Source organism: Macaca thibetana, chromosome 18, assembly GCF_024542745.1.
Source record: "Macaca thibetana thibetana isolate TM-01 chromosome 18, ASM2454274v1, whole genome shotgun sequence".
NCBI lineage: Eukaryota > Metazoa > Chordata > Mammalia > Primates > Cercopithecidae > Macaca > Macaca thibetana.
Genome location: NC_065595.1, coordinates 44431592 through 44450183, shown reverse-complemented (window position 1 = coordinate 44450183; position 18592 = coordinate 44431592). Strand labels below are relative to the sequence as shown.

Sequence of the window (18592 nt, the reverse complement as noted above, 5' to 3'; positions counted from 1 at the left end):
AGTCACAGGGGAGTTTTGAGCAGCAGAGTGTCCTGATCTGACTCATACCACAAGGGATCCCTCTGGCTGTTGGGTGGAGAGAGCCTGTAGGGTGATTAGGGGTGGCTGCCGGGAGCCTCACTAGGCAGATGATGTTGGGAGAAGCACAGAGATTCCTGAATGTATCATGAAGACAGAGCCGCATGTTTTCTCAATGGATTGCAGTAGAAAGTGGGAAGAGAGGGGTCAAGGCCAACTTGAGGTTTTGGCTGAAGCAGCTGGAAGGACAGAGCTGCCCTTCACTGAGTTGGGAGGCTGTGGGAGATCAGGTTTATGGGGACATCAAGGACCTCATTTTGTGTGGTTAAGGTGGGGTTGTCAGTTGGACTTCCAAGTACAGATGTCAAATAGGCCATGGATTTTCAAGTTGGGAGTTCAGGCTGGAGTCACACAGTGGGGAATGAGCAAGGCATAGATGGTCTTGGTCTTTAAAGCCAGGGCTGGCTGGCATTGCCCAGGGAGTGAGTACAGAGAAAGTGTGGGAAAGATTGGGGGATTCTTGCCTGGAATCCCCCACCTCTGCTGATTTCACGCCCCAAGGCTCTTACCTAAGACCCACTTCCATTGCTTCCTTTCAAGTGAGTTATCCACATAGCTATGAGGGAACCGTGGAGTGCAACACCAGCTGTGTCCCTCCCCACTGAAACCTCTGGTATGTCTGCACCACCCGCAAAACAGTACATAAGCACCTCTGTCTCATGTGATTTGTACCAGTCTGCCCAGCCAACCACTCTTGTACCCCCACCCACAAATTCTGCCTCTGAGCAAAGCAGAGTGAAGTACTGTTGCTCTCACTGCCTGTCCTGGTCTTCATGGCTCTTCTCACCTGGAACCCACTCCCTTACCCAACAGTATGTAATGGTATTAGCCACTGTGCCAAAGACTTCAAAGACCCTATAGTGGAGTCATTGTCATGTAGACTTATGTCTTTTAAAGAGATTCTCTCAAGATGATGAAGAAGGTGTTGGGGGTATAGTCACAGGCCTACTATGGCCCTCTCGGTCTGGGGGCTGCAGTGATGGGGTGGGGTGGGGTGGTGATGCAAGATGTGACTGGGGGGATGCAGAAAGAGGGAGTACATGAGTTTCAGCTGTGAAGAAGAACTGGCTCAAAGAAAGGATGAGGCCAGCTGGTACTGTAGCCCTGCCTAGTAGTGAGCAGGTTCCCAGCAATGCAACAGATGTCTTGAGGATGCCTGCATGGACCACATCCCAACAGGAGAGGAAATTCCAAGAGAGAACTAAGGCAGGGTACCCAGGGCACCATTGGGCCCATTGCCATCAACCTGAGACTTAGAAAGGGCAAATAGCTTTTACTTGCATATGCTAAGTCAAATCAATTGATATTGCCTGCCTGGGGTGCCATCTGGAGGTGAGGTCTCTGAAGAAAGAATGCAGTGATTGATGAGTCAGGTCTACCAGGGAAGGTATGGGGCCAAGTGTTGGCCATTGTGAACTGACTGAGAGCTGTCCTTACTGAGTTTAGGAGGGCTTAGCACACCCTCATACACCTGGGAGGGAATCATGTTGTGTGAATTGCACATCTAGCTTGAAATTAACCAACTTAACTACAAACTAACCAGATATATCTGTTTTTCTAAAATGGAGTAGGGCAAAAGTCACAGGTTTTCTCCTTGTTCTTTGGTAGTGACCCCTAACATTACGTCTATGTCTAACATCATGGAGTGAATAACACGTAAGCTTCTTAACATGTGAAAACAAAGCATCTGAGAGAAAAGATAACCAAAGTAGCAAGAGATTTCACCAAAAGGAAATAACATTTGTGAAAACATTCTGAGCACTGTCAAGTGCTCTATAAATGTAAGGACTTATTGTGCGTTGCCTGAGGAGAACCGCTCAGCCATAACGCTCACAGTTACCGGAGAGACTTGCCTTGTTACTTTTCCTTCCTACAATTAAGTTTCTTCTCTTGGAATGTGAGGAGACTCCCTGAGGATGGGCTTTGCCCGAATGGGTAGCTCCCTGCTGGTGAGCGCAGGCTGAAGGCAGGGGACCGTGGCGTGCAGGGCTGACCATCCATCGTTTTGCTGCCTGGTGTATCCGGGAGGGATCCAGCCTGTGAAAAGCTGGCTGCTGCCTCCCGAGGTAGGCAGGGTGACTTGGCTTCATGCAGGGAGGCCGAGATAGTCACTTTCCTCTTGTGCAGCCTGCTGTTTATGGGGACAGTCTTTTCCCAGGAGGAGGAACTTCTTGGGAAGCCACATCAAGGTTAGGGGGCCTTGGTGAATGCAGCATCAGAGCTGGAATCCTTTTCTGATGAGTGAATGAGTGAGTGAGCGCGCGAGTGAGCGAGCATGGAATCAGATCAGTGGAAAGCACATGGACCTCTGTGGCCCAGAGTAAGCGTGCTCATTTGGGAGCCGGCCTGCCCTGCCCTGCCCCTACCTTTAGATGAGACATTCCTTGCTGCTCCCCCAGGCTCCTCTCCTGCCGTTCCTGTTCTGATGATAGCCAGATGCCACCTGCTTCTGGGCGCGAATCTCTTTGTAAGATTTTGCTTGTTCTGATTTCCTCCAAAGAGGTATGTATCCACATCTTTCCCATTTTCTTTTGTAAATGGGTGAAACTCTAAACAATAAGGTACAAATAACTTTCTCTGCTGGCGTTTGAAACAGGCTACAAAATATTTTGGCATTCAAAAAAGGTTTGGATTGACTAATAATTTAAGAATATTCAAGAGGAGGGTTTTAGTCACTGTCTTAGCTTTTGTATATACTTAGTTGACAAAAGAACTGGATTGATTGTCAGAAAGTGCACTAGAAGTGAGTCTCTCTGCTTTATACGAGGCCTCTTGTTCTTCTGAGAATACTGATGTCAGTAGATAAACGTGGCAGAGTTTGCTGGCCTGAGCTCCCCTCTGTAACTGTAGGGCTTCTGTGGGGTGGATGTTAGGGGAGGTTCTGCTACAGCAGTCTGGAGCCAGTTGGGAGTGAGAAACCACACAGTGATCTAAACAGGGAAGTTTAATATGAAGAATCATTAACCTATGCTAGAAGAGTAACTATAGGATCAAAGAAAAGTCTATGGTCCTCTAGGGCTGAGGGTACCAAAGGAAGGAAAACCTTGGAAGGGGTTCAGTTCTTGTTGGGTGAGGATGGCAGGGAAGTTCGCTGATTTAGCCAGTGGGCAGTCATGGGACAAACAGGAAGCAACTTCCCAGAGCTCAGGAGGGGTGGGGGAGCTGCAGCTGGTGCTGGTGTGTGGCCATGCAGGGGATTGGGGCACTGGTGCAGGAAGGAGCCTGGAGTGCACACGGATAGGAGGATCATAGGAGACAAACCTGGGGGCAGGGGATGAGTGAGCAGAGGGAATCAATGTGCTGGTGGGCGGGAGGACTAGAGCACCAGTTGTGCATACTGAGAGGTGATTGCTGGGCTGTTCAGGGGCCGTAAGGTTGCTGGAAGAGGGCACCTTCTGGGTGTGGGGCTGGGCAACAGCCCTGCCTGGATGTCCTCCTCTCCTCCCCACTAGTCCCTTCCTCCTGCAGTGTTCCCTTCAGCCAGAGTCCTCTTCTGAGAAAGCTTAACACTGTGCTCACTGTAAAGGAGAAATGCTTGAAGGAACTCCTTCCATTATTGCAAAGCATGTATTGAAGGGTGAATTTGGAGCTGAGAGGCAATACCTTGCTAACTGGCATACCTGGGTTGCCTTCCCTGCAGCACCTGTGGCCCCAGGATGTCTGTGGGGATGTAGGCTGCCCCTTCCTCCAGGTGGCCCTATTTCTTTCAGAGTGTGGCTCACATAGGGGCTGGCTGTCCTTGCAAGGCTTCTCTTTAAGGCTTTGCCTTAAGGACAGAGGCCTAGAGGAAGGAGACATGCTTCTCTCTCACAGGTCTGCTAACAGCTCCAGGTGAAAGGAACTGAGCTGGAGCAGACAGGTGCTCCTGCTAGAGATGTGTGTGACTTGAGGAACTTGACCCATTTTGGTTCTGGCAGTGTCAACTCTGGCTCACAGAGGATGCATTCTTTTCAAGCCACTGCAGGCCCCAGCCATAGAAATTCTGACTTAGTTGATGAGAATCAGGGTTGTGGCATCATCTCCCCAATCCCTCACCCCCTGCCATGTGGTTTTAAAGTGCAGCCAAGGTGGGGAGCCCTGATTTGAGTCAGACTCTGCCCCCTGGGGGAGGCCACCTCTTGGCTTGTGCACTCTTCTGTTTACTTGTGTGCCTCATTCATGTTTGCGATGAACATTGTGAGAGCAAAGATTGTTTTCATTCTCTTTGCACATCTGTCTCCCACACTGCCCTCAGCCAATGGCAGACTCGAACTTACACTGCACCCTCCAGCCTCGGTTCCCTGGAGCAGTGGAGTTGATGGTGCCTCCAGATTTATACCATAATCGACATAGAAACTAACTTCCTCCGCTGGGAGATATGACTTTCTAGACTTTATCAGGTTCTAATTTTTACTCGTCAAAGGAGGGAGTGAGGAAATTTAGTCTCAGAGAGGATGGCTGTCAGGCAAAGACAGCTGCTGCTGGCTACCTTTGTCTTGGAAGACTTGACCTGCTGACATGGAGGGGTGGTTGTTTGACAACTGGAATTCTTCTCCAGGAGTTTATTTACAAACTGCAAGGATTCCATGTAGTCTTCACTTAATTTGGTGGAAAGGATCCAAACCATTGTAAAGCTAATCCAGAGGAATGTACGATTCTGCCCTTTTGCGTTTATAACCATTTTTGCCTTGGCAGGATCTAACGTGAGCTATCATGGCCATTTCCAGATGTGAACGGTCCACCACGTTTACACAATCCAGTTGTCCTCCCTGCAGTGGCGTGTGGATGGAGCAGAGTCATCCATCTTTGTTTAACCACAGCTCTCAAAGTGTGGTTCCTGGACCAGCAGCTTCAGTGGCACCTAGGTGCTTATTAGAAATGCAGACTTTTGACCCTACTCCCACCCCTCCCAACCTCTTAATCCTGAAACTCTGGGAGTGGGACCCAGCACTCTGTTGTAAGAAGCCCTCCAGTGACTTATCCATGCTTAGGTTTGAGAACTGCTTCTCTATCCAGTAGTCAAACTGGATGGACACCTTAGCGCATCACAGTTTCATTTGTACTTTTTCTTTCTCTTTTATAACCCCCAGTGCTTTCTCTGCATTCAGCCCTCTGTTATCCATGTGTACCTTTGAATCAGATCCGTATTCCTGGCCAAGGTCAGATGTGCTGCCTTAGTGAGGCCTTGACCGACCCCTGTCCTCCAGCAGGTCTGCTCAAGCTCTTGCATTCTCTCTCTGACCCCTGTTGCATGTGGTCCCCCAAAATCAGCAGCACTGGGCTCATGTTAGAAAAATGAAATCCTGGCCCTGCCCCAGCTCTGTAGGTAGCTTCTATCCACTTTAAAGGTTAGCAAGCACTGATGAAACCACTCTGATTGTGTTAAAATAAGTCAGTTTTTTATGGATTACATTTTTAGTAATACTTATTCATTAGGAAAAAATGGGACATACAGAAAAGCCCAAGAAGCAAAGGCACCCAAGTTAAGGAGAGGCAGCTCTTGCCATAGACGCTGACATGAGCAGGCTCTCTGGGTATCCTTAGTAAGTGCCTGTCTCACTTTTGTTTTAGGAGGAGTGCTATTCAGATGACCTGTTTCTGAGACAGAAGCCATCCTTTCAACAACAGCTAACACCATGTCTTACACAGAACAGATGTTCAATAACTAGATAAGGACACAAAGAGGGGGTTTTAAGCATTCACTGCTCCTGTAAGGGTATTGTCTCTTTCTGGAGGTTGGAGTGTCCCAAATATTAATGAGGTAGGTCAAGGGTGTTTTGGGCTGAGTTCATTCTTGATTCGGTGATCAGAATGTCTCCGTCCGGAATCTCTGTGGTTGGCTTTCCTGAGGGACAGTGAAGCTTGATGAAAAACTATTGCATGTAGCTCTCATTCCCGGCCAAGACTGCTCCGTACCAGAAAACTGACTTTCTGACTTACTGGGAAAACTAATGGGTAATATGATTTAGGTTTTAGTGGAATGAAAGTATGACTGAGAGAGGGTAGGGGAAAGAGGGAATCGTCCTGTCTACCCCTCTGACTCAAAGATAAGGGACTAATTTATTCCTGTAAGGAGGCCTGGCAGCTGGTGAGAGGTGTTTTGAAGTGCTCCAGGGGCCAGCTTCAGCTCAGCACCCTGGCTGTGTGCCCCTTTCTTTCAGCAGATGTGCCTGAGGCCTATCCCTACTCCTCTTGGCCTTGGGAGCAGCTGCAAATCTCCAGGGCCTGGGCTAGGCTCATGGATGCACATGGCAGTCACCTAGAACAGGGGCATCTAATCTTTTGGCTTCCTTGGGCCACATTGGCAAATGAAGAATTGTCTTGGGCCACACATAAAATACACTAACACTAAGGAAAGCTGATAAGCTAAAAAAAAAAAACTTCAAAAAAATCTCATAATGTTTTAAGAAAGTTTATGAATTTATGTTGGGCCACATTCAAAGCTGTCCTGGATGGCATGGAGCCCATGGGCCGCGGGTTGGACAAGCTTGGCTTAGTAGAAATGGCTGTAACCTTGGAGTCGTAAACTTCTAGACCTGTCCAGCATTCCCCATTGCCCAGCTTTGCTGCCTGAAGGAAGTGTCCAGCTTGCCTTATATGGATGCTGCTGCCACATCTCTGTTCCTGGCCTCCAAGTGTGCAGAAACTTGGGTGCCCCTGTGCTCCTCACGTGCCTCTGTTGCTAGACAGGGGTGGCTCTGAACAGTAGGCACAGAGGAACTAGAGCCTGAATGGTTCCTGCCTGTTCAGTCATTACCTTCCACAAGGGTGCATGAGGCTGTGTGAAAACCAGGTTCTACTTGTGCACATGACGGCACGGGCATCTCACTGGGAGAATAGCATGAATGTTGTGGCAACCTTTTAGGACATATGGCGTGTTCTTACACCACACACATCTGGTGCTGCAGTGTCTGCTTGGCCAGAGCATTTCTCAGTATCTAGGAAGGATTACTGTCTGCCTAAAACCAAATCATGTGGTGGCCATAAGAAACTGCATGTTTAGGCAAGTTATAAAGTAAGCAGGCGGTGGTGCTCATGTGTGCACCTCCATGAGGATGACGGGTATGAATTGTTTTCCAGAAAATCTGAAGTCCTTTCACCTTGAGTGCTGAACTGGAAAGGAACCTGAGTTGAGTTCTGTCACAAACGTATCACTGTCTGTGACCAAAAGCACTTGAACCATTTCTGGGGCCTGAAGAAAATTTTGATTTTGACATTTTAAAAGCCATCTGAATCTCACAGATGATAATCTATAAATTCAGATTTCAGTGTATTCTCACTAGAAAATAGACTATGTTTAAAATGTTCATTGACCATCCTCAGCAACCAGCAACCTTAGATTGAAAATTAATTTCAGCTGAGCCCGGTGGCTCAACCTCCCCCCCGCCCCCCCGCCGTAATCCCAGCACTTTGTGAGGCCAACGTGGGCAGATCACCTGAGGTCAGGAGTTCGAGACCAGACTGGCCAACATGGTGAAACCCTGTTTCCACTAAAAATACAAAAAAAAAAAAAAAAAAAAAAAAAAAAATCAGCCAGGTGTGGTGGCATGCACCTGTAATCCCAGCTACTTGGGAGGCTGAGCTGGGAGAATTGCTTGAACCTGGGAGGTGGAGGTTGCAGTGAGCCAAGATTGCACCATTGCACTCCAGCCTGGGCAACAAGAGTGAAACTCCATATAAAAAAAAAAAAAAAAAAAAAAAAAAAAGGAAATTAATTTCTGTGTTGAGCACGGTGGCTCACACCTGTAATCCCAGCACTTTGGGAGGCCAAAGTGAGTGGATCTACTTGAGGCCAGGAGTTTGAGACCAGCTTGGCCAAACCCTGTCTCTATAAAAATGTAAAAATTAGATGGGCGTCGTGGCGCATGCCTGTACTCCTAGCTACTGGGGAGGCTGAGGCAGAGAATCGCTTGAACCTGGGAGGTAGAGGTTGCAGTGAGCTGAGATTGTGCCACTGCACTGTAGCCTGGGTGAAAGACTGAGACTCTGTCTCAAAAAAAAAAAAAAAAAAAAAAAAGAAAAAAAAGAAAAAGAAAAGAAAGTTAACTTTTATATTAAAGGTCAGATTCTCAACGAACTAACTTGGAACATTCCCAGAGTCATGTACTGACCATTTGTATTTTTTGTTATAGAAATGCACTTCCTGCAAAGTGAATGCGATCCCCGAACACACCAGAGCTGGTCACAGTGATAGCCCTGCTCTGGGCTGGTATATAACGTGAATAATCCTGGAAGAGGAGTGAACTTTTTCTCTCTGAACGTTTCTCAAACACAAATTGAAGATGACAATATGTGTGGGGGTTTTCAGGGAATATTTACCTGGGGCATGTGACATTACAAATGGCAGCGTTTCACTTCTGCTGTCCCCTGCATGTGGCTCTTTGGAAGGGCCATCCTTCAGCATCCTGGAGCTCCAGGGGAGACAAGTTCTAAAGACTTGTGATCTTCTGCTCATGAGCAAGGACCGTGCTTGTTTTTATCTTTCTTTTTTTCTCTTCCAATTAAAAGTGTACAAGTTGTAATTTAGAAATACATGGATGCCTGTGGATTTTACAATTGGATTTTAAAAGTTGTGGCAGGGAGTACAGGGACCAGTCTTTAATTACAGCTCACACTAACCCTATACTTTGTGATGCCAGGTGGGGGGAGGCATCACCACTGAACAGGACTCCCGTAATCTGCATCTCAGGCATCTCACAGTGGGGCTTTCTGTTTGTTCTGGAGACAGAATGGAGGAAACAGAGGGGAGGGTGGATGCTGACTTGGGTATCTGGGACTCTGAGGATCTTAAAGGCAGCACAGCCCTCAATGGGTAGAGGTGTTTGGTTGAGGGGTTTCAGCTGATCACTAAACCAGGGCTGTCTGGTCACAGAGTTAATGAATTACTAAGGGAATGGAATAGAGTCAATTACACTGCTGGTTTCATGCTGCTGACCTTGAAATCCTCTGGTTATTGAGAAGGTGGCAGGTAGAGAACATTAGTATTATGTACAGTTGAAACTAAATGAAGAAACTGCACATTTAATCATATCACATCTGAGGAAAAAGACCTTTGAGTCACCTGAGCCAGGGTCCAGATGTGTAGTAGAAATGAGCCAGGCAGGCAGGTGGCTCTGGATACTTGGTAGCATGTGCTTGGAATGAAGGGCAGTACTGCTCAGCCCAGCCTCCCTGGGGCTGCTGAAAAGGACAGCCCAGGGTTTCTGGATGTTTCCAACCTTCAAGAGAAGCTGGAAACCTGGCTTTTTATGTACCATGCCTTTACTTTTAACTGTTGGCAGCTAACCAAAAGTATTCTAAAATGCCATGTGGGTCACACTGAGTGTGGCAGTGTTCTGCCAGTTGTAGAATGCTGATGTCCCGCAGGCCCCCATCGTTTCACAGCTGTGATAGATAACAGGCCGGCCCAATATTCTGCTGCCGGCTTGGCTCTGAGGCTGGCTTTCTTTATCCCTTAAGGGCTGTTTTCTGGGGATGCTATGGAATGGCTTGTGAGTTCTGGGTTTTCCTGGCCACCTGGCAGCTTACCCTCTAGTATTCTTAAAAGCGTTTCCTAGAAGTCTGCAGTCATGGCCAGCTGGACTTCCCTGAAGTGTGGCTTCTGCTCCTTCATATCACAGATGCCAGGTGGAGCTAGATTCTTGGCCCATTTGTGTGTTTTCCCTGGATCTCAGGGGGTCTACCCTTGGACCCCGGGACATACTCACGCAGCCTGAAAGGTACCGTGTGGATAAATGTGACAAAGTAGGAAGGAGAGCTGGGCACTGGCTACAGAGGGGAAAGTTCTGAACAGATTGGGAATCCTGAGTTTCTGCTCTTGGTTTTCAGCCCAACCTGAGACTTCTGCTCTCCCCCTGCCCAGGGGAGCTGAAGTGGTGGTGTCTCTGGCACCTTTTCTCAGGGCGGGGCCCCAGGTTCCTGCATCAGGTCACCTGTGGGTGGTAGAAAATGTGCCATGTCCCAGGCCCCACCTCCTCAGACCCACAGAATTAGGAAATTGGGGTATGTTCCAGGAATCTGCATTTTAAATGCTCCTAGGAGGTTGATGGAGGGATAGCAGGGCACTGGGCAGTAGTGTCTTGTGATTCCAAGTCATGTTCTATGGGCTCCCCCATCCAGGAATGCAAGCAGATGAGGGGAGGCAGCAGTCAACTGGCCGCTCTGGACTCACAGCCCAGAATCCAACAGGAAGTGTTGAGTGGTGGCCTGCTCTGGGAACGACTCCATGGGTGTGTAATGAGTGCAGTTGCACAGGGCCCCATATGCAGAAGGGGGCTCTGCACTTGGAATTTAATGCAATGTGGTTACAGTCTTGAAATTCTTAATTTTATTTCTGAAGTTGTGTCTTTTAAGCAAAGGCCAATGGGACAGTGGAGCAGGTGCCGGGGGCTTGGCGCTTCTGCCTCCCTATTCCCTGTGGTGGGTGGTCTGCTGCCCACTCCATACCCTGCCCAGGGACTTCTGCTGCCCTTCGCCCAGCAGGGGCCTGGGTGCAGGTGCAGAGAAGGTTGGGGTTGGGCATGTTCCTCATGTGCAGAGTGGTGGGGCTGGGGTTGTGGGCACCTGTGAAACTCTGCATATGTCCAGTGAGTATCCCCATACCTGAGGAAGTGCAATAGTAAATAGCAGATTTTAAAAAACACCATGGGAGGTCAAAAGAGACTGCTGACGAAAGGAGAATGAATTTTTTTTTTTTTTTTTTTTTGCTTTTTGAACATTGGGCCCCACATTTTTGGTGTAGTTACAAATTATGTAGCTGGTCTGAGTGATCCTATGCATAAACCCTGTTCTTATTGGATCTACTTTATTGGTGGCTCACATTAATGAAATAATGCGCCCCTCCCCCTAGGTTTTTGCTTTCTCTCCCTTTCACCAACTCTTCATTCTGATCATACTGAAAATCTTTCATATGTTTGTAAGTTTCTTTATACATCGTAGTATTTTTGTTTGAATGAATGTGAACAACAGCGATTTTTAAATATAAAGCAATAACATATTAAAAGTCCTTGTAAACTTTATGCAAGAGCTTTGACAATTTAAAGAGAATCAGTAAGAGTTATCCTATTTATGTGGTTTATCCAATAATTGTTCAATTTTTAACTGCGTGAATTTGGTTATGTAGTTTAGCCATCTAGGAGTGGTTTGCATTGCCTCACTTTGTTAGGCAGGATAATAATAAATAAGCAGGACATGCTTGGGACCCGCTGTGTGCTCTGTGAATGTTTGCAGAAGAATAGGAGGTGGGGATTGGAACATACATATCTTGGCAAAGGTTTTTATTGTTTGAAGGTTGAGCAGCTGGTAACACTAGACCTAATTATTCCAGATGTTGTAGTCTGTGTCTCACTTGACCTCTCATCGGCATTTTCCGGTTGACCATGTTCTATTTGAAGCACTCTTCCTTTGGTTCGTATGACAACTTTTTCTTGTTTTTTTCTCTGGTTCTCTCTGGCTGCTGCTGCTTAGTCTCCTTTTCTTTGATGCAGCCTCTAAATGTTGTTTGCTGAGGACTTAGTCCTTTGCCTTCCTTTCTTTCTCAATTATTTCTTCTTCTTCCTCTTCCTTACATTCTCTTGCGCAGCAGCTAAGAACAACGTCTCATGAGCCATGTCGTTTGGGTTCAGTTGCTACTAATTGTGTCAATTTTGGGCAAGTTATTTGGCCAAAGTACAGTGTTCTGTGAGCTTGTGCTACAGTTTTATATAAATTAAAGATGAAATAATAATAGTGCCATCCTCATAGGCTTGTGTGAAGATTAAATAATTCATGTTAACTTGTGTTAATTGAATAGTAAATATTTTTAGCTATTAAAAGTTAGAAGTTTGGGCTTCTGCTTTTGGCTATAATGAACTAGCTTGTAGCAGACCAATATTCTATCCAGAACAATGGAGAAGCTAGCCAGAGGACCAAAAACATTTGTTTGAAGGCTCTGGAGAACTACCAAGGTGGCCAAAACCCCAGAGAAAAAGGAGACTCAGTGAGGTCAGACTAATTAAGTCTGATATTCTAAGTTGCTTTTCATCTTGATGTATTTACCTGTTCATGAGTGGCAGGTGCAGAGTCTATGAAGGCAAGTAGAAAGTGACTGAGGAGGTTGAGAAGTTAAGCAGAGCTAATAGTTTCATTCTGCTGGGGAGAAAAAAATGGAGATGGGGGTTCACCAAGATAGATGGATTCTGTTCAACATTCCAGTCATTCAGTTGGGACCCTTAAAGATTACACCATTGAAATAAGGGCTAACCGAACACATAATAGGCCATACAAACACTGAAACCCAGTTTTGAGTGAGTTTAATCCTTGTTTGGATTAAGGAGATCTATCCTATGGCTTGCGAGAAGCTAAGGAAAATCCTCTCTGAAGGAAAACATTATCCAGAGCCTCTAAATGTTTTAATAAACAATGACTACATTCAATAAAGATTTATTTGATATATCCAGAGACATGACCAAGAATAAAAAAGACCACAGAAACATCTATGTGATCCAGATAACAGAATGATCAGATATGATCTCTTTTTTTTTTTTTTTTTTTTTTTTGAGACGGAGTCTCGCTCTGTCGCCCAGACTGGAGTGCAGTGGCGCGATCTCGGCTCACTGCAAGCTCCGCCTCCCGGGTTCACGCCATTCTCCTGCCTCAGCCTCCGGAGTAGCTGGGACTACAGGCGCCCGCCACCACGCCCGGCTAATTTCTTTTTGTATTTTTAGTAGAGACGGGGTTTCACCGTGTTAGCCAGGATGGTCTCGATCTCCTGACCTCGTGATCCGCCCGTCTCGGCCTCCCAAAGTGCTGGGATTACAGGCTTGAGCCACCGCGCCCGGCCAGATCAGATATGATCTCTAAAACAATTGTGATAAATACATACTAGAAAATAGATTAAGATAAAGAATGTTAACAAAACAAAATAGAGATATACAATATAAATAATCAAATGGAAATTTTAGAAACAACAAATACAAAAATTAAGTATGGAGTAAATGGTTCAACAGAAAATTAGACACAGATGGAGGGAGAATTAATGATCTGGAATAAGGTCAGTAGAAGATATTAAGACCAATTTATGAAGAGCAGAAAATGGAAAATGCAGAAAGGAGCATAAGAAGCATATGAGTCATGGGTCTAAAATATATGTATTAAAATAACAATAGGAAAAGAAGGAGAATGGACAGCGGCAATATTTGAAAAGGTAATGGCCAATTGTCTAAAATCAACAAATGATGTCAAACCATAAGTTCAAGAAGACTGCCCAAAATTACAAAGTAATCTGCACAGAAGCACATTATATTAAAACTTATGGGAATTAAAGGCGATGAAAGCATTAAATGCAGCTAGAGAAAAATAGATTATCTTCAAAAGAGATATATCAGATTTAGCTGATGTTTAAACCAAAATTATGTAAGCTAGAAAGCAATGGAATAACAGTTTTAGAATACTCCAAGAAAATAACTGCTAACCTAGCATTCTTTATCTAGCAAAAACATCCTTCAAAATGAAGGTGATATGACACAAAAAGCACAAAGAACAAGAGAAAATAGGTAAATTGTACTTCATCAAAGTTAAAAACTTCTGTGCCTCAAAGGGCATCATGAAGAAAGTCAAAAACAATCCATGCAATGGGAGAAGATTTTTGCAAATCACATATCCGATAGAAGGCTTGTATTAGAATATATAAGAAGCTCTTACAACTGAACAACAAAGACAAATAACACAATTTTAAAATGGGCAAAGGATTTTAATAGCTGTTTCTCCAGAAAAGACATACGCATGCCCAATTAATACATGACAAGATGATCAAAACCGTTAGCCATCAGGAAAATGCAAATCAAAACCATGAGATATCAGTTCACATTTATTAGGATTGCCATAATAAAAAAGGCAAACAACAACTAGTGTTGGTGAGATTGTAGAGAAATTGGAAACTTCAAACATTGCTGGTAGGAATGTAAAATGATACAGCCACTTTGGAAGACGGTCTGACATTTTCTTAAAATGTTAATGACCCCGCATTTCTGCTCCTAGGTATATACCCAAGAGAAGTGAAAGCATATGTCTACATAAAAACTTGTGCACAGATAAATGTAATAGTAGTATTATTCATAATAGCCAAAAAGTGGAAACAGTCCAAATGTCCATCAACTGAGGAATAGATAAATACAATGTGATATATCCATGCTTTGAAATATTATTCAGCAATAAAGGGAGTGAAATACCAATAAATGCTACAGCATAGATGAAGCTCATAAAACATTACGCTTAGTGAAAGAAACCAGTCACAAAAGAACACTGCTATAGTTTGGATGTTGTCCCCTCCAAATCTCATGTCAAAATTTGATCCCTAGTGTTGAGAGTGGGCATAAGGCGAGGTGTTTGGGTCATGAGGATACATCCCTCATGAACAGATTAATGCCCATGGTTGGGGGAGAGTGAGTTCTTACCCATATTTTTTCCATGGAAGAGCTGACTGTTAAAAAAGAGCCTGGTACCTCCATCCTACCTCTTTTGCTTCCTATCTTGCCATATGATCTCTGCACATGCTGGCTTCCCCTTTGCCTTTTGCCATGAGTGGAAGCAGCCTGAGGCTTTCACCACATGCTCAGTCTTTCAGCCAGCAGGATTGTGAGCCAGATAACCCTTTTAAAATTATAAATGACCCAGTCTCAAGTATTCCTTTATAACAATACAAAACAGACTGAGACAACCACATATTGTGTGATTCCACTTACATGAAGTATCTAAAATAGGCAAATCTGTAGAGACAGAAAGGAGATTAGTGGTTGTCAGGGGCTGAAGGTATATGTGTGGGGGAATGAGGAGTGACTGCTAATGGGTTTGTGGTTTATTTTGGGGGTGATGAAAGTATTCTGAAATTCACTGTGGTGATGGATACACAACTCTGTGAATATACTATGAGTCAGAGAATTAGGCACTGGAAATAGGTGAATTATGTGGTATAAATTATATCTCAATAAAGCTGTTATCCCCAAAGAGGGGGTGAAATAAAAATGTTTCTAGAAAACAGAAACTGACCAATTTTGTTGTCAGCAGACTCTCACTAAAGAAATACTAAAGAGAGTTCTTCAGGCAAAAGGAAATTATTATAGATAGAAGCACAGAAATGCAGGAAGGAATGAAGTGCAATAAACAAGGTAAATCTAAGTGAATATCGACTGCCCAAAACAATACTACTTCATGGGATTTAAAATACTTTTCTCAATATCTCAAAAGGTATAGCTGACACGATGGCATACGTCTGTACTTCCAGCTACTCAGGAGACTGAGGCAGGAGGATTGTTTGAGCCCAGGAGTTTAAGACCAGCCTGAGCAAAATAGTGAAACCTTGTCTCAAAAAAAAAAAAAAAAAAAAAAAAAAGAGGTATAAATCATATTAAAGTGGTCTAGTGCCCTTACATTGTCTGAGAAGTGATGGCACTAATTTTTTTTTGCTGAGTCAGGAAGGCATATTATCTATAGGATAAATCACTAAAAGGCTTAATAAAAGAATGTGTACCTGGGAATAAAAAGAATACTAGAAAGGAATATAGAAGAATAAAGAATAGTAGATTAAACCAAATATGGCAGGAAAAGAGGAAAAAGGAAACTAGAACATGCAGATTAAATACTAAACATGCAGATTTGAACCCAAACATCAGCAATGATTTTAAATTAACAGTCTTTGATGTATTTTTATTAAAAATTATCAGATTAGATTAAAAAACTATATTCTACTTACAAGAGATACATCTAAAATATATGGGCATCAAATATTGTAAGTAAAGGACTAAAAGGAGACTATCCATGCAACACTAACCAAAAGAAAGTGGCCTGCCTCTATTAATAACAGACATGCTCTTTAGGCAGGAAACATTACTAGAGATAAGGAGGAAATCTCATAGTGCTAAAAGAGTGCACTAGGAAGTATTTGTCTGCACCTAATAACTGAAATAAATCCAATATTGACAGAATGAAAAGGAAAAATAGAAAAATTCATGGTTGTGTGCCTCTCTATAGAACAAGCAGGTAAAGAGCGGTGAGGATAGAGATTTAAGTATCTCATTTAACAAACACGGCAACCGTTAGGATACATTATTTTCTTGTATTGGGCCATAACACAAGTCTCAAGAAATTTCAAAGAATTGCAATCATACAGAGTGTGTGTGTGTTGTTTTTTTTTTTGATCATGGTGAAATTAAGCAAGAAATCTACAATAAAAGAAGCTACTAGAAAATTCCTAAATATTTGGAAATTATTTAATATACTTTTAAATAATTTTTGGGTCAAAAAAGAAATCCTGGTGAAATGTAGAAATTATTTTGAATTGAACATAATGAAACTATAGCACATCAGATCCTGTGGACTATAGCTCAGATTTATGTAGAGGAAAATTGTAGTCTTTTTCGTATTTATTTATTTATTGAGACAGTGTCTCGCTCTATTGCCCGGGCTAGAGTGCAGTGGCACGATCATAGCTCGCTGTAATCTTGAACTTCTGGACTAAAGTGATCCTTCTGCCTTCACCTTCTGAGTAGCTGGGACTACAGGTGTGCACCACCACACCCAGCTATTTTAAAAAAAATTTTTAGTAGAGATGAGGTCTTGTGAAAATTATAGTCTTAAATGCACATAATTGAAAAGAAGAAAGGCTGAAAAATCTTAAGATTTCAAAGGTTTGGAAAAAACAACATGTCGAACACAGAAGAAAATAATAAAGATAAGAATAGCAATTAGTGAGCTAGAAAACAAACTTATAGAGGAAAAGCAGTATAATCAATAGTTCTTTAAAAAGACATTAATAAAGAACTTCTCCTAAATCATTAGAGAAAATATTCAGACAGCACAGTTAGCAATATCAGAAATTTAAAAAGGGACTACCACTACTGATTCTCAAGACACATGAAGTAAGCAGTTATCTTTAGGCATGCCAATGCATCTGTGGGATTTCAACCATCTTATTTTTATTAACACTCAGCCCCCTGAATCTATTTCTTTATTCACCACCTTTTTTAGACAAGCATGTTAAAAACAAATCCCAGTTGTGGCCTGGAATGGTGGCTCATGCCTGTAATCCCAGCACTTTGGGAGGGTGAGGAAGAAGGATTGCCTGAGCCCAGGAGTTCAAGACCAGCCTGGGCAACATGGCGAGACCTCATTTTTACTAAAAGTTAAAAAATTAGCCAGGCGTGGTGACGCACACCTGTAGTCCCAGCTACTCGGGGGGCTGAGGCAGGAGGTCACTTGAGCCTGGGAGGTCAAGGATGTGGTGAGCTGTGTTCATGCCACTGTACTCCAATATGGGTGATAGAGTGAGACCCTACCTCAAAATAAAAAACAAAACTGAAAAACCAGAAACCAAATCCTCATTGTATCCTATCTCCCTGCCCCCAAACAGCTATTAGTCCAGTGTTTGCCATGTTAGTGCAAATGGTAAATGGTACTGCCAGTTTGCTCAAGCAAGAAACTCAATATTCTGCCTCTCTTATGTTGGACACCACCATATCTGACCAGTCACTCAATCCTCTAACTTTTCCTTTCTCTCTTTCATGCCCTCCTTCCCTATACCACCCCTCTCCCTTTCCTTCTCTCCATTTCCACTGGGTTCACCATTGTCCAAGCCACATTCAAATTGCCCCTGATCCTAGTGGTGGCTTCTCCATTTGTCTTCCCTCTTTCATCCCCACACTGCAAAGCTGGTTCTGCACATATCTGCTCACAGCCATTCCATTTCATGGCTTCTTATTGCCCTAGAATCAAGGCTAGTCTGCTTTGGCCAGAGAGGCTCCCCCTCCGTGGCTGGTGGCCTGCCTCTCTTCGCTGCCTTAACTGCTCACACTCTGTAACAGGACTTTTGCATCCACTGTGCTTCAGTCCCTGCATCCCACATCCCCTCCTGAAGAAAACAAGAACAGAAACAACACAGACAACTAACTCATTGTGCCTCCTCACTTCCTGAACTGCCTTGGGTGATCAGTCCTGTCCACAGCCCCGAGTGCTCCCAAGGACCTGGTCTGTCTTGCTTAGGGCTGTCTCCCCAGGACACAGTGTAGTGTGTGGCATGGAGAAGAACAGGAAGGGACTATTAATTTGAATGAGTTAACAAACCAGTGGTAATAGTAATCCTGAAACATAGTGTTGATACGATTTTCAACTTGAATAAAGTGAAACGGAAAATGGCAAAAGGTGCCTATAGACATAAGTAAAAAATAGATTCCAGCTTTTTCAAGGGAAAGTGTAATGTATTTTTGGCTATTTAATGATAGTAAAATATTTTAAAATAATTCAAATATTTACCTATTTACCAGACTATCCCTCCCTCTAAATTTAAGCTCTGAGTGGGAGATACGTGACCTTTGTCTTTCTTGCAGAATTTGACAGAGGCTGTTGCCTTTGGTTGGTGAGCTGGACTCTTTTGTTGACTTAAATAGAAATCTGGGGCTTATTGGGAAACTGCTTAAGTCAGTTTCAAGACATTGCTTCTCTTGCTTGGTGGCCGCAAAGAACGTAACTTATTGAATGTTTCTGAGAAAGTAAAGTCCAACTGCTT

General features: G+C 43.9%; 3 protein-coding genes across 9 annotated transcripts in view; 2 read left to right on the top strand and 1 right to left on the bottom strand.

The window, feature by feature from the left end:
- FHOD3 (formin homology 2 domain containing 3) overlaps positions 1-18592 on the top strand; it is a 490096-nt gene that overhangs the window by 36783 nt on the left and 434721 nt on the right. The window lies entirely within an intron of this gene.
- Positions 1-18592, bottom strand: part of RPRD1A (regulation of nuclear pre-mRNA domain containing 1A) — a 711886-nt gene that overhangs the window by 303344 nt on the left and 389950 nt on the right. The window lies entirely within an intron of this gene.
- Positions 1095-18592, top strand: part of KIAA1328 (KIAA1328 ortholog) — a 912897-nt gene continuing 895399 nt past the window's right edge. The window contains exon 1 of the mRNA XM_050767241.1: positions 1095-1099. The gene's annotated coding sequence lies outside the window, so the exon portion shown is untranslated. The remainder of the gene's footprint in view (positions 1100-18592) is intronic.